This window comes from Strigops habroptila, chromosome Z (assembly GCF_004027225.2).
Source record: "Strigops habroptila isolate Jane chromosome Z, bStrHab1.2.pri, whole genome shotgun sequence".
Lineage (NCBI taxonomy): Eukaryota > Metazoa > Chordata > Aves > Psittaciformes > Psittacidae > Strigops > Strigops habroptila.
This window is the reverse complement of record NC_044302.2, coordinates 45,927,270-45,939,036: the sequence shown is the minus strand read 5'-3', so window position 1 is coordinate 45,939,036 and position 11,767 is coordinate 45,927,270. Positions and strand designations below refer to the sequence as shown.

Here is an 11,767-nt window from a genome sequence, read left to right as displayed (position 1 = left end):
GAAAGTAAGTTAATCTTCCTCAGGTCAGGAATGCAAAACACAGAACTGATATCAGAAGGGTAAGCACATCTGGAAACAAAGGATTCATGAGCTATACCCACTGTCTACTGATTTTTCAAACAGCATTACAAGGTATACCTTAACAGATGTCCCAAGAGTCTGACCAGCTTTACAAGTTATCAGATATGGGTCACAGACACGGCTCAAACTATTCATCTTGCACTTGAATATAAAAGGCATCTTCACCTCTTTGCTGCATCCGCAGTACTTCAAATACTTGTGTTTCAAGAAATTTTTACTCCTATTCTGTGTATGTGGATTGCATTTGATGGGAATTTACTCAGTTACCTTAATTTGGACTAAATATATGATTAAAATCACATGCTTACAGCTCTTCCTAATAGCCTAACAGCCAGATTTTTCAGATGTATGCAGACAGAAGTAGCACAGCCTTCTTAGGTCAGGCTAGTCATGCAAAGATATATAAATCAGTTTTTAAAAGGGCAAGTCAACCCAATTTAACAAACAGGAGAACAATTACAATTAGATGGTCATTAATTTTCAGTCCTAGAACATTTGAGCACGTACTAGCAACAGCCACTAAAATTAGGTCCCTGATCTTCGGCACTGACGTACCAAGATTATGTGAGATTGATATGCAGAAGTGTAAGTTAAATTAACTGTGCAGTATCAGATTTAAGTCGAAAGAAAACTGTTCCTACAGAAATTACCAACTCATTTTCTGTTCTCATGCATTGCTTCAAATAGGAAACCTGGTGCATTCGATCATTCTATGCAATTCACACAGAAAACAGGCAATTTGACTTAGCATTTCACTGGGAATATTAACATCCTTTGTTTCAAGACATCTAAATATGCTTCAAAACAAGTAATCCTTACTCTACCTGGCTACACACATGGTATTTGTAAAGATCAAAAAAGGCCACATTCACAAAAGAAAAGCAACTTGTACTTTTGCCACAGCAGAAGTCTGCAGTATTTAGTCCCTTTGCAGCAGCTACTTCTGGATGACTAGATTAACAAACTCAAGAATTAATAATGAAATCTACATTTCTCCTAATGTTATCCAACTTGGACAAACAGTTCCCCCTCAGACACTTTATCATAGATTCACGGAATGGTTTGGGTTGGAAGTGACCTTTAAACATCATCTATTTCCAACACCCCTGCCATCAGCAGGGACAACTTCCACCAGATTAGTGTGTCATCTGTGTTATACCACTCCATGTAGAAGCAGTCACCATCTTATTAACATCGAGCTATACAAGAAAAACTTCCACACAAAAAAGCAACTCTACAGCCCAGTTATAGTTTCAGCAGAGAACAGACCCTTGATCATAAGAGCTATATCCAAAAAGCACCTTGGTCTCCATCAGGATGGCTAGCTTTATATCCTTCAGCTGCACTGGTTCAAAGGAATTTAACTATGAGAACCACTCTGATTATTAAAATAGCCTTTATCAAAAGGCAAGCATGACTCCATTTAATTTTCTTTCAGTTTGCTCAACTGTTACAGGAAAAAAAAAAAAAAAAATCAGCTACTCAGTTGGTTAATGAGGCTGTAACTCTCATCTTGCCTACCAACATCTTAACCATGGATGCAGTCCAAGGCAAGTGCTATTGCTATGCCAAGTTTCACAGTTTAGCTATCTGAATGCAAAAGCAGCTTCTGAAGTCTTCCTCACTTTATGCAGCTCACTTTGTCAGCAGTTTTCTAGATCTCTTAAGAATGGGTGCTCTGGCCAGATTAGCAATAGCAGTTTTAGGTCAGGAACTCAATTTTGGGTTATAGCTCAAGGTGTAAACACATCAAAATGAAAAAGTTAAAGTCATTAAAAACTAACTTCTTCCCTACTGCATGCATGCAGTACATGCATAGTTTGTTACAGGAAGCATATGGTGTTTTAGAGTTATGACTTTAGTTGTCCCTCTTTTGGAAACAGAAAACAGCTTCTAATGCATATCTGGGTAGAAAAGAACCACAGCAGGAAGTCTGATGAGATTTCTAAGCATGTTACTAGAAATAAAAATAATATCCTTAATTACAATTATAGCAGATAGGATATTAAGATTTAAACTTAAAATATTTAAAAGCCTCTCAAATCAATTGAGATATGCAAGCAATAACGTTCACCTCTATGTTTGCTGGTTCAAGACTGGAGATGAACAGTAGATACAGAAAAAGTAAATAAATCCAAAGATCTTGCACTGTATTTAAACTGGGTTGATGGATATGAAATTTAATGCTAATGGATGAATAAAAACAAATGCTACAGCATTAGTTTTCTGACTTTCTAGGAGGATAAGCAAAATGGAGGCACCAAAACAAAAGCTCCATTAAAAAATTTGAATGGGAACACAGTGAAGACATGTATATCGCCAGTATTCTTCCGATCCTTAACTGATTTTATCTATGATAAGGTGTATTAACAGTAAGCCTCCCATGTCATCACACGAAACAAAACCCCGCAGCCCCCTGCACGCAAAGGTTGACTGTTCAAATCTCAGTATATAAAAGAACTAGATTCAAGATTCTCAAAACCACACATTTTTCCCCTATAAAACTCAATTTGGATACCATTAATGCTTGGAACATATTCACTATTCCCCTCGAAACTAAAGTCAAGGCCAGCATAAAGGGACCCCTTTCAAACACTCAAGCTCCATGGCATGTAGGTACAGTCTTAATATCTGCAAAACCCACTGGAACTACCTTATCAATTCACCCAGGTGGAAATGGCATAAATAGTATCCCCCTGTCATCTTCTGTCCTGCTTCTTTCCCTACCTCACTCCAGATGATACAGCAGAAATCTTCAGCAACTCAGTAAGAAACAACAGGCAACTAAAGAAAAGCCACAGGGAAGCTGACTCCAAGTACACCTTCTGACCATGATTCTACTTCAGGGGTCAGGAGGGAGTAAGACCAATATTGGAAAATATTATCAACAGAACAAGAGGGATGCTACTAGTAGAGAAGTTGAATTTACATTACTTTTCCCTTTCCACAGCTGATTCTCCTCCTCCCAACCTTTACAAAGGGACTAAGGCATTTGTCTACAAATACTTGGATTTCCCAAAAATTAACACTGTTCATCCATTCGGCAAAATGGATTCTACCAATTTTATTTCTGTCATTAAGATTTAAAGTATAGAAGAACATCAGTAGTCCAGCAACCATGCAATGGCACTTTCATTTCACAAAAGCACTAAGATTTATCAATTAAATCTCAGTAAGTACTTGGCTAAACAAGCTTGCTCTGAGGAGTCTAAAAGCAAATGCAGCTAGCACAGACCTACAGGAAAGCATCAGTACATCACAGTGATTATTCCAGGACACCTTGAACAGCTTTTCCTACCTCTATGTAGACTGTTTTACAAAGCATTTGAATGTTTAAGTTTGACCTATTTTACCAATACTCAGGTATGAAGCATTCAAGAAACTACACAGACACACACTGTACATTCTAGCAATTCAGTAACTGGCCAGTGTATTTCCTAAATCAACCCCACACTCAGCTGAAGACCAGAGACTCTCTGAAGTCCTTAAGACCATCCTACAATGTCCTGAGCACTTCAGTATTTTCCAGCTTCTGAGCTATTAGGTCAACCATTGCAGGTTTACTGGGATATACTGGGAGTTTTTTGCTAAACACAGCAAACCGAAATACTCATTCTTGCAACAGCTGACAGCCTCATCTAGTCTAAGCATCTCTCTGTACAGTTACTGATCAGAAGGAGCATCATTTAGTCACCAGCAACTACAGGACCATATGAGGGAACGGAGAATCAGTATCACAAGTGTTTTATGAAGTGAAGCCTCAGCCCACCTGGAATGATTCTCATTCTGATCCTACACTGGTGCACTCAAAAGAGTTAAGCACTGCTCAGACATTTAAATACCTAACACTCACCATGACTTTCTACTGTGTAACTGTAGCTTTTTCCAAATGGGCATTATATCCGGGCTTATTATGACTATCGAAACAAATGAAAACCCCTGTTGCGCAAGTATTGGAGTACCACAAGGAACAGTGGCTCAAACAGAATAGAAAACAGTGTGACACTAGTTTAAGCTCCATCTGGAAAGCTTCAGCTTGTTCCCAATTTGCATGTTTCAAATGTATGCAAGTAAAGCCTTCCCATTACAATTTCTGTCATATAATTACTGCTCCTAAAATTCCAGATATTTTGCCAGTGAAGTCAGATTTAGATTGTGAGCTATTTCAAAAACTTGATGTGGGTTTAGAATTTTTAAACGAGTTTCTGAGAAAGCATGCTTAAGACTTCTGCTATAAGCTGTTTGTAACTATTTCACTTACTTTTAAAGCTGAAAAACTTCACTCCCTACAAAAACACTAACTACTAAAGCTGAGTGTTTCATTGAGGTCATCTTTCCAAGGTGTGTTTTCTGCAAAGCTGTACGCCAAAAAGTCTGCATGAAACGGCAAGCACTTCCAAACACAAGGAAGACCAACAATTAGCTGCTCTAACCACAGCTGCTGACAAATTCAGTGTGATATTTAGTTGCTCAGCAGCAAAATACTAGATGCTTCGAGTCCCTACAAATCAACAGCAATGCCTACTGGGCAAAAGCAGCTTGCTTGTTATTGGCAGCTTCCCCGAGCATCAGTGGGAATCAATCAGGGAGCCTGTCTCCGTGTTACTCTGCCACCAGAAATTCAGGATGACTTTTTAATTCAACAACAAGGATTAGGCAACAAAGCATCCTGATCTGGCCCACTGGTTTAGCAGCTAAAAGCTATGAATTCTGTTATACCAGCTTCTCTAGAACTAATCCTTCCGAGTAAGTCAAATTAGGTAGATTTACATAGGCAACAGATCAAAAACCCATGTAGTGGCTTCCTTCAGAATTGGAACTATAGATGACAAAACCCAAGGTACCCATCGGCTAATCCTGCTGGATAGTACTGCAATTTTTCAATTGATTTAGGGGCTATCAGAAAAAGAAAACTCTCTGCACAAAGGCAACATTCTCTTTTAGTCTTAGCCACCGCTGGTAACATTCGCTGCCCTCTGTAGATACTACCATCTATTAGGAAAGCATTACAGCAAGAGCAAAGATGGCTTTAAATCAAGATTGAAATGTATATTCGTCACAAACTGAGTTTACTCATTAGCTAACAACTGGTTTTATTGCTACAAACATCAGTGGCAATAAATACAATCAAAAGCCATTACACTGTAAGACAAAGTTCTACCTGGAAAAGCAGCATTTCAACACCACTTTTACTCAGAAAAAGCTTGTGCTTACATCTTTGTACTATTTTTACCTGCAAAGTCCACCTCTGCAATGGCATTGACTTATTTTAAGAAGCACAGGAAAGCTAAAGTATTCCTTGGGCTTTTGAAAGACAAGATCACATGTCATCTATTTTTTACTCAGTCCCCAAATAAAGCAAGCTTAGCTTCGTCCCCCCCAAAAGTCTAGCTTAACATTACAGCACCTTTAGTAGAATTCAGCCTGGGCTATCACTGTAGTTTGAATATTGTCATCCACAAACATGGTAAATAATCCAAAAGCCTTTTTGTCTTCTTTTTTAAGCAGATACTGCAGATTTGGCAGCTGTTTAAAACAATTTCAAGTCCCTACACGTGGATCACCCAACCCAATCTGAAGTGTGGTAGGTTCACAAATTTTTGAAGAGAAAATAATCAACCAATGACAACAAAACCCACCCTCATAAAAGGATCTTCCCCTCTCACTGAAAAACAGCATTTAAAACAAATCCAGGGAGAATCATCGAAATCGATGTTCACATTAGTATGGGAAAGCCACAATAAATTTACATGGAAAATATTACACTGGTATGATTTAAGCAAATAACAGGAAGGGATTTATGCGAATGCGACCATATTGAAGGAGTATCCACTGCAAAGCCTAAAGCAATTAAAATCAAGAGGATCAACCAGTCCACCAGAATAAAAACATACAAAATTAAGACAGCTACTGCTGAACAGAAATAATCAGTTTAGGTACACCCACAAGACATTCGAAAGGGGCACTGAAGATGTGCTTTGTCAGACTTCCTACGTGTGATAAAAATCCTTAGCAGTTTCAAGGTCACTTGTAAGTATCTGTAGTTGCAATGCTCTCAATATATCACAGCAGAAATTTCAAATATCTGCATTTCCCTCTAATTAAGTAATATCCCATTTTAAACAGTATGCAGAATTACAATTCTGTACTTGCAAACAAATCGATTAATGCATAATACCTATAAAACAGTGTCCTGGGTTCAGCTGTAACAGTTATTTTTCTCCTTCTTAGTAGCTGGTGCAGTGCTGTGTTTTGCCTTTAGTCCAAGAACAATGCTGATAACACACCGATGTTTTAGTTGTTGCTCAGTAGCACTTACCCCAGTCAAGGACTTTTCAGTCTCATGCCCTGCCAGTGAGGAGGGGCACAAGCAGTCAGGAGGAAGCAGAGACAGGACACCTGACCCACACTAGCCAAAGTGGTATTCCACACCATAGCACATCATGCCCAGTATATAAACTGGGGAGAGTTACCTGGAAGGGTAGATCGCTGCTCAGGTTGAGCTGGGTATCAGTCGGCAGGTGGTGAGCAATTGTATCATGCATCACTGGTGTTTAAAAGCTCTTTAGTTTTATATTCTCTTCCCTTGTTATTTCCCTTATTAGTATTATTAGTAGTAATTTTATGTTATATTTTAGTTATTGGACTGTTCTTATCTCAACCCATGGGGTTTACATTCTTTCAATTCTCCTCCCCATCCCATCTGGAGTGGGCGGAAAAGGAGGCTAAGCAAATGGCTGCATGGTGCTGAGTTACTGGCTGGGGTTAAACCACAATGAACAGATTCAGAGTCCTCTCAAAGCTATCATCCCCAATACAACATTTCAGAAGAGCCAGGGAAGAGAAGGAGGTACGGAATATAACCTCAAGATTCAGAATCCACAGCATTAAAAGGAAAAATGCAAAATCAGAGGTCTAACTAATACCCCGGTGCCCATTTTCTCAACAGAACGGGTTCCCACTTACTGTAATATTTTCTGAACTCCCTCAGTTTAATTTAAAACTGGCCTTCAAGGCAGAGATAAATAAAGTCAAATGGCATGTTTTGGGTTTTGGGTTTTTTTGTGAGGTGGTTCTTTTTTTAGCACAGAACTGGGAACCTTTTACCTTTCACAAAAATGCACGTTATAAAATTCTCAAGTCAGGCATTGCTACTTTATCAAGTGTAAGAAAACCAGACACTGAAGTCCTATGTAGCTACTAAACCATATTAGCAAAGTTGTCTTCAAAACTCTATAAATATAGCAACGCATTTTGGTCTTATAGAATTCAATTAAATCAACTACAGCAAGACCACCTTATTTCGGTTTCGTTCAGTATTATTTTGCAGGGTTTTTTGTTGTAGGCTTGTTTTTTCCCCAATAAATATCGGGTTTAATGTTCTAACAAGTCACACCTGTATTTAACTGGCTGAGCATGAGGGATTAGGGTTGCGATAGGGATACTGAGCCATTTCGCTGCGTCGGCTAGCTGTCTTACGATCAGATGCAGATGAAACAAAGCTACCTCACTCCCCGCGCACGCAAAGCAAGAACGAGGAGACTTCATTTTTCCCGGGGCAGGACAAACTGAAAAGGCGGGCAATGCACATAAGCGAGGGAAAGCCCCCTGCAAAGAGTAGAGGTGATGGGGTGATGTCTCGGCCTGACCCAGGGCAGCCGTGAAGCCCTGCCTCTTAACCAAAAAGCAATCACCTCCAAACGGAATGAAATAGATAACAAACGAGCCGTGCACTCCGCTGAGCGCCGGCACCTCCGCATCTCCTCCCCCGCCGCTGCGGCTGGTCGGGACCAGGGCTCGCCCCACCGGGGAAGGGCTGCCCCGGCCGCGCTCGCCGGAGCCCCGGCCATACCCCGCCGGGCGACTCTGCATCCTCCCTGCCTCTCGCCGCGGCACAGGTGCGCCGGAGCTGCGGCCGCAGCACCCCTCGCAACCCCGCTGCAGCAAGCGGCAGCCTCCGCCCGCTCCCAGCCGCTGCCCCGGGCCCTGCCAGACGGGACGGCGCAGGCAGACGGCGGCAGATGCACCACTGTGGACACGGACAGCCCGGTCAGCGCAAGGTCAGACCTGAACAAGGCAGGAGAGGTGCGGCGTGCGCCGAGAATGGGAGCTGCGCTCAAGTGCCAGGGCCGCGTTGGAGAAATAGGTGGGGGAGAAAGTAGTTCAGAGGAATGTTGCGGACAAGACAAAGCATTTATAAAATGTTTTGTCGGGAGAACAGATGCAATTAGCCCCATAGGAGTAACGGGGGGGAAGCGTTCAGAAAACCTTAAGAGGGCGAAACAAAAAGCGACGAAGCCCATCTAGCAAGAGAAAGAGGGAAGAGACGTCCGCAGAGAATTAAACATTTAAAAACCAACCAAAAAAACCAAACCGAAACAGTCGGAACTGGAAGCCCCCTCGATGGACCGCCGCCCCTTGCCAGCACCGCACCGACGGCTCCACGCGAACCCCCGCGCCCTTCCCAGCCCCTCGCCCTCCCAGACCCGGGACGGCGCTGCCCATGACTACTACCGCGGGGGACGGCTCCGGCGGAAAGTCCCACGGAGCGTGGCTGCCGTCCGACGGAGACGGGAATTGAGAAAAGAAGGGGTCTTGCTGCCCCGAGGGTAGCTGCGCAGCACCCAGCGGCCGCCTCACCACTGACCTAACGTGCCGTGGCTGCCCTGCCGCAAGCAGCGGGCGTGAGGCGGCAGCGGGCTATAAAGGCCCCCACAGCCCGCCCCCGCGCCCAGCGCCTGAGTGACGCCGCCGGCGGCCACTCAAGAAGCCCCGCGCCCGCCCCCCCGGGCCCGGCGGAGCCCCACTCCCGCAGCGGCGGAACGGCCGGACGGGCCCCGCCCCGCCCCGCTGCTGGGCACCTGCGGACGACAGGCGCGGGGCGAGAGCGGCAGCGGGTTGCGCTCAGCAGGACGGGCGGGAAGGGGAACACGCGCCTTCCCGTTACCGCCCGTGTTCAGGCGCGGGGTCCCCGGAGGGGTGAGAGGTAGGGTCTCCGCTATGTTTGCTCCCCTCACCCCGCGAAGCGCCGAGCCCCGAGGTCCTGCGCTGCCTCGTTTCCTAACGGTCCAGACGCACCCCCGAGCTGCTCGCCCGACGGGTCGCAGCGGCAGCGAGTGCTCCGCACCCCCTTGCGGGCACCTGTGCTGGCCGAGAGCCGCACCAGCTGCTGCGACAGCACTGTCCCGTTCCCCGCCGACGTCTGCTGGCATGGGGACACCCTCCGCCCCGGGAAAGCAAGGCTGCAAGCGCCGCGGCAGCCCCCCGAGTCTCCGCTCTTTCGAGCGCGCCATTGCTCGTCCCCAGCAAGTGCCCGAGGGATGCCACTGGGAGAGGGGAGTCCCTGCAGGGGAGCGCACGGCTTGGTGTGTGCCTTTCGCCCTCCAGCCGCTGCAACGCGCAGGGAGTAGTCAAAATTAAACGTCTCAGCACCAGCATCAACACCGGTCCTTGGAAGAGAGCTGACGGAACACGTCCGGCTGCCAGTCTGCCCCGTGTGCAGCTCTCACATTAATTATTTTCATGCGTGAAATAGGTGGGTACGGAGCAACGTGCTCGGCATAAATTAAACAACAATGGCAGTGCTCGGGCCGGTCCTTGCCGGGAGCACATGCTGCAGCGCCGGCGTTTACCACCGCCGCCTCCTCTTCCTTCTCCCTCCCACCGCCGCGGGGGATACAGGGCGAGTAGCACGGCGACGCGCCCGAGGACGGGACACCCTGTCCGTCCCTTCGCCCGGAGCCCTGCTCGGCCGCTGCCGGATGCAAACTTTCCCGCGCACACTGGCCACCGTACCCCGCCGCCCCGGTAGGACCACGGACAGAGATCGGTGCCGCTGCCGCGCAAACCCCGGCCGTGCCCCGCCGCGCTGCACCGCGCAGCACCCCGAACAAAGGGACACGCTCCCCAACCCCCCGCAGCGGGTTAATCAAAGCCACTACAAGACAGGTCCCCGCCGACGGTAATAACTTGTCCTAGGGCGAGCTCGTCGCTCTCCGCACCCGCCGACAGTACGCGCTGCCGCTCCGGCCGGCCCGCCTTTGTGAGCCGCCGCCCCGGCCCCGGAGGGAGCCCGGAGCACCGCGCCGATAATGCAATTAGGCGCGGGGGGGCTTATCCCGGCTGATCCGCAAACGCGGGCTGATCTCCTCAAGGCGATACGCCTCCCTTCGCCCGCCCCGCCCCCCGGGGTGCTGCCGCACCGGGACGGGCGCGGCGGCCCCGGAGCTCCGCGGCGGGGCCGGGCATGGGGTTAGGTGGCGGAAAAGGGGATGCGCACCTTTGTGCGTGGGATCCCTGTTCGCACGCCGCAAATGCTGCCAGGCGCTCACCCCGCGGCGTGGCGGACACCAGGCGCCTCACTCAGCGCGCCGGCACTAAGGGTGCTAATGAGGAGCTAACACCAGCCATCTACGCAGTCTTACACGGCATGCACCTCGGCCGTTCACGCGGACACTGCCGCACAGGCACAACCACCGGAAGAAGCGAGTCACAACTTACCTTCCTCTCCTCGGCTTAAAAAAAAAAAAAGTAACGCTGCAGTTCTCCCGATAAAGAGGGGTAAGAGGCGGGTGGACAGTTCTCTCAAGGCAACACGCGAGAGCTGAACTGGGGACAGTTCTAAAAGGAAGGGGGGAAAAAAAAAAAGAAAAAACAGAAAAATAATCCTCTTTCCCCCCTCCCCCCACAGTCCAATACAGGGGAAAAAAATCAAAAAAGAAAAAATATATTTAAAATTAAAAAATAAACGCGGGAGAACCTAGAGAAAGAGAGAGAGGGTGACAGGACTACCCTCCTCTCGCAACCCAGCCGAACAAAAAGAAGGGAGGGAGGGAGAAAGCCAGGAACAAAGAGAAGAGGGATGGAGGGTGATTTTAAAGACGGTCTCTCCCTCTCTCTCTCTCTCTCTCCCTGCCTGCCGGTCCCTTCCTAGCGGCTCGCCGCTGGAGTCAGCTGCTGCGTGGCGGGGAGCGCGCGGGGCCGCGGGGGGGGGGAGGACGCGCTGCGGAGCGGTGCGGTGCGGAGCGGTGTCGTGCCGTGCCGGGAGGCGGACCGCTCCGCAGATTTATAGCAGCCCCGCCGCCCGGCTCCCTGCTTGGCGCCGTGCCGCGCCGGGGTGCGCGCGTCTGCGTACCGCATGCGGCCGCGCGGCCCCGGGCTGCGCGCAGGGGGTGTGTGTCCGCGAGCGGCTACGCATCCCCCACCCCAACTCCCCCGCCCGCCGGCCGGCCGCCCGCCCCGCGCCTACCCCGGCGACACGCGCGGCAGCGTCTCCGCACCCCGGCGCAACGCAAGCTGCTGGCAGCGCCGCGCGTCCCCATTGGCCCGGCTGCCGCCCGCTCGCCCCGCCCACGGCGAGGCACCGGCCGCTCATTGGCCTGGCGCTCCGCCACTCTGGCAAGGCCCCATGGCGCCGCCCTTCAGGCTGCGTTGCGGCGCGCGGGGCTGCCTCCTCGGGTGGGCCCCGGTGTGTGTCGGGGAGGGGGGTGTCCGGGGGCAGCCCGGGCCGCGGCGGCGCGTGTCGGCACGGAACTGCGTGGCAGCGCGCGCCTGTCCCCCGCCGGCGGGACGCTGCTCCGGCGGCGGGGGAGCTGCCGGGGGCGGTGGCGCGTCTCGCCCGGGCGGCCACGTGGGAGCGGGGCGGCGCGGCGCGGGCCCGGTGTGCATGGCTCCGCACGGGGACCGC

General features: G+C 49.0%; 1 protein-coding gene across 19 annotated transcripts in view; it reads right to left on the bottom strand.

Annotated features, from left to right (window-relative positions):
• ELAVL2 (ELAV like RNA binding protein 2) overlaps positions 1 to 11,395 on the bottom strand; it is a 101,387-nt gene extending 89,992 nt beyond the window's left edge. For 4 of the 19 annotated variants that reach the window (XM_030470314.1, XM_030470317.1, XM_030470315.1 and 1 more), the window contains exon 1: positions 10,582 to 10,701. The gene's annotated coding sequence lies outside the window, so the exon portion shown is untranslated. Of the gene's footprint in view, positions 1 to 8,595; positions 8,764 to 10,360; positions 10,382 to 10,581; positions 11,212 to 11,329 lie in introns of those variants that run through there. The other 15 variants (XM_030470327.1, XM_030470322.1, XM_030470325.1 and 12 more) reach the window with 11 other exon arrangements.
• Between the last annotated feature and the right edge of the window lie 372 nt (positions 11,396 to 11,767).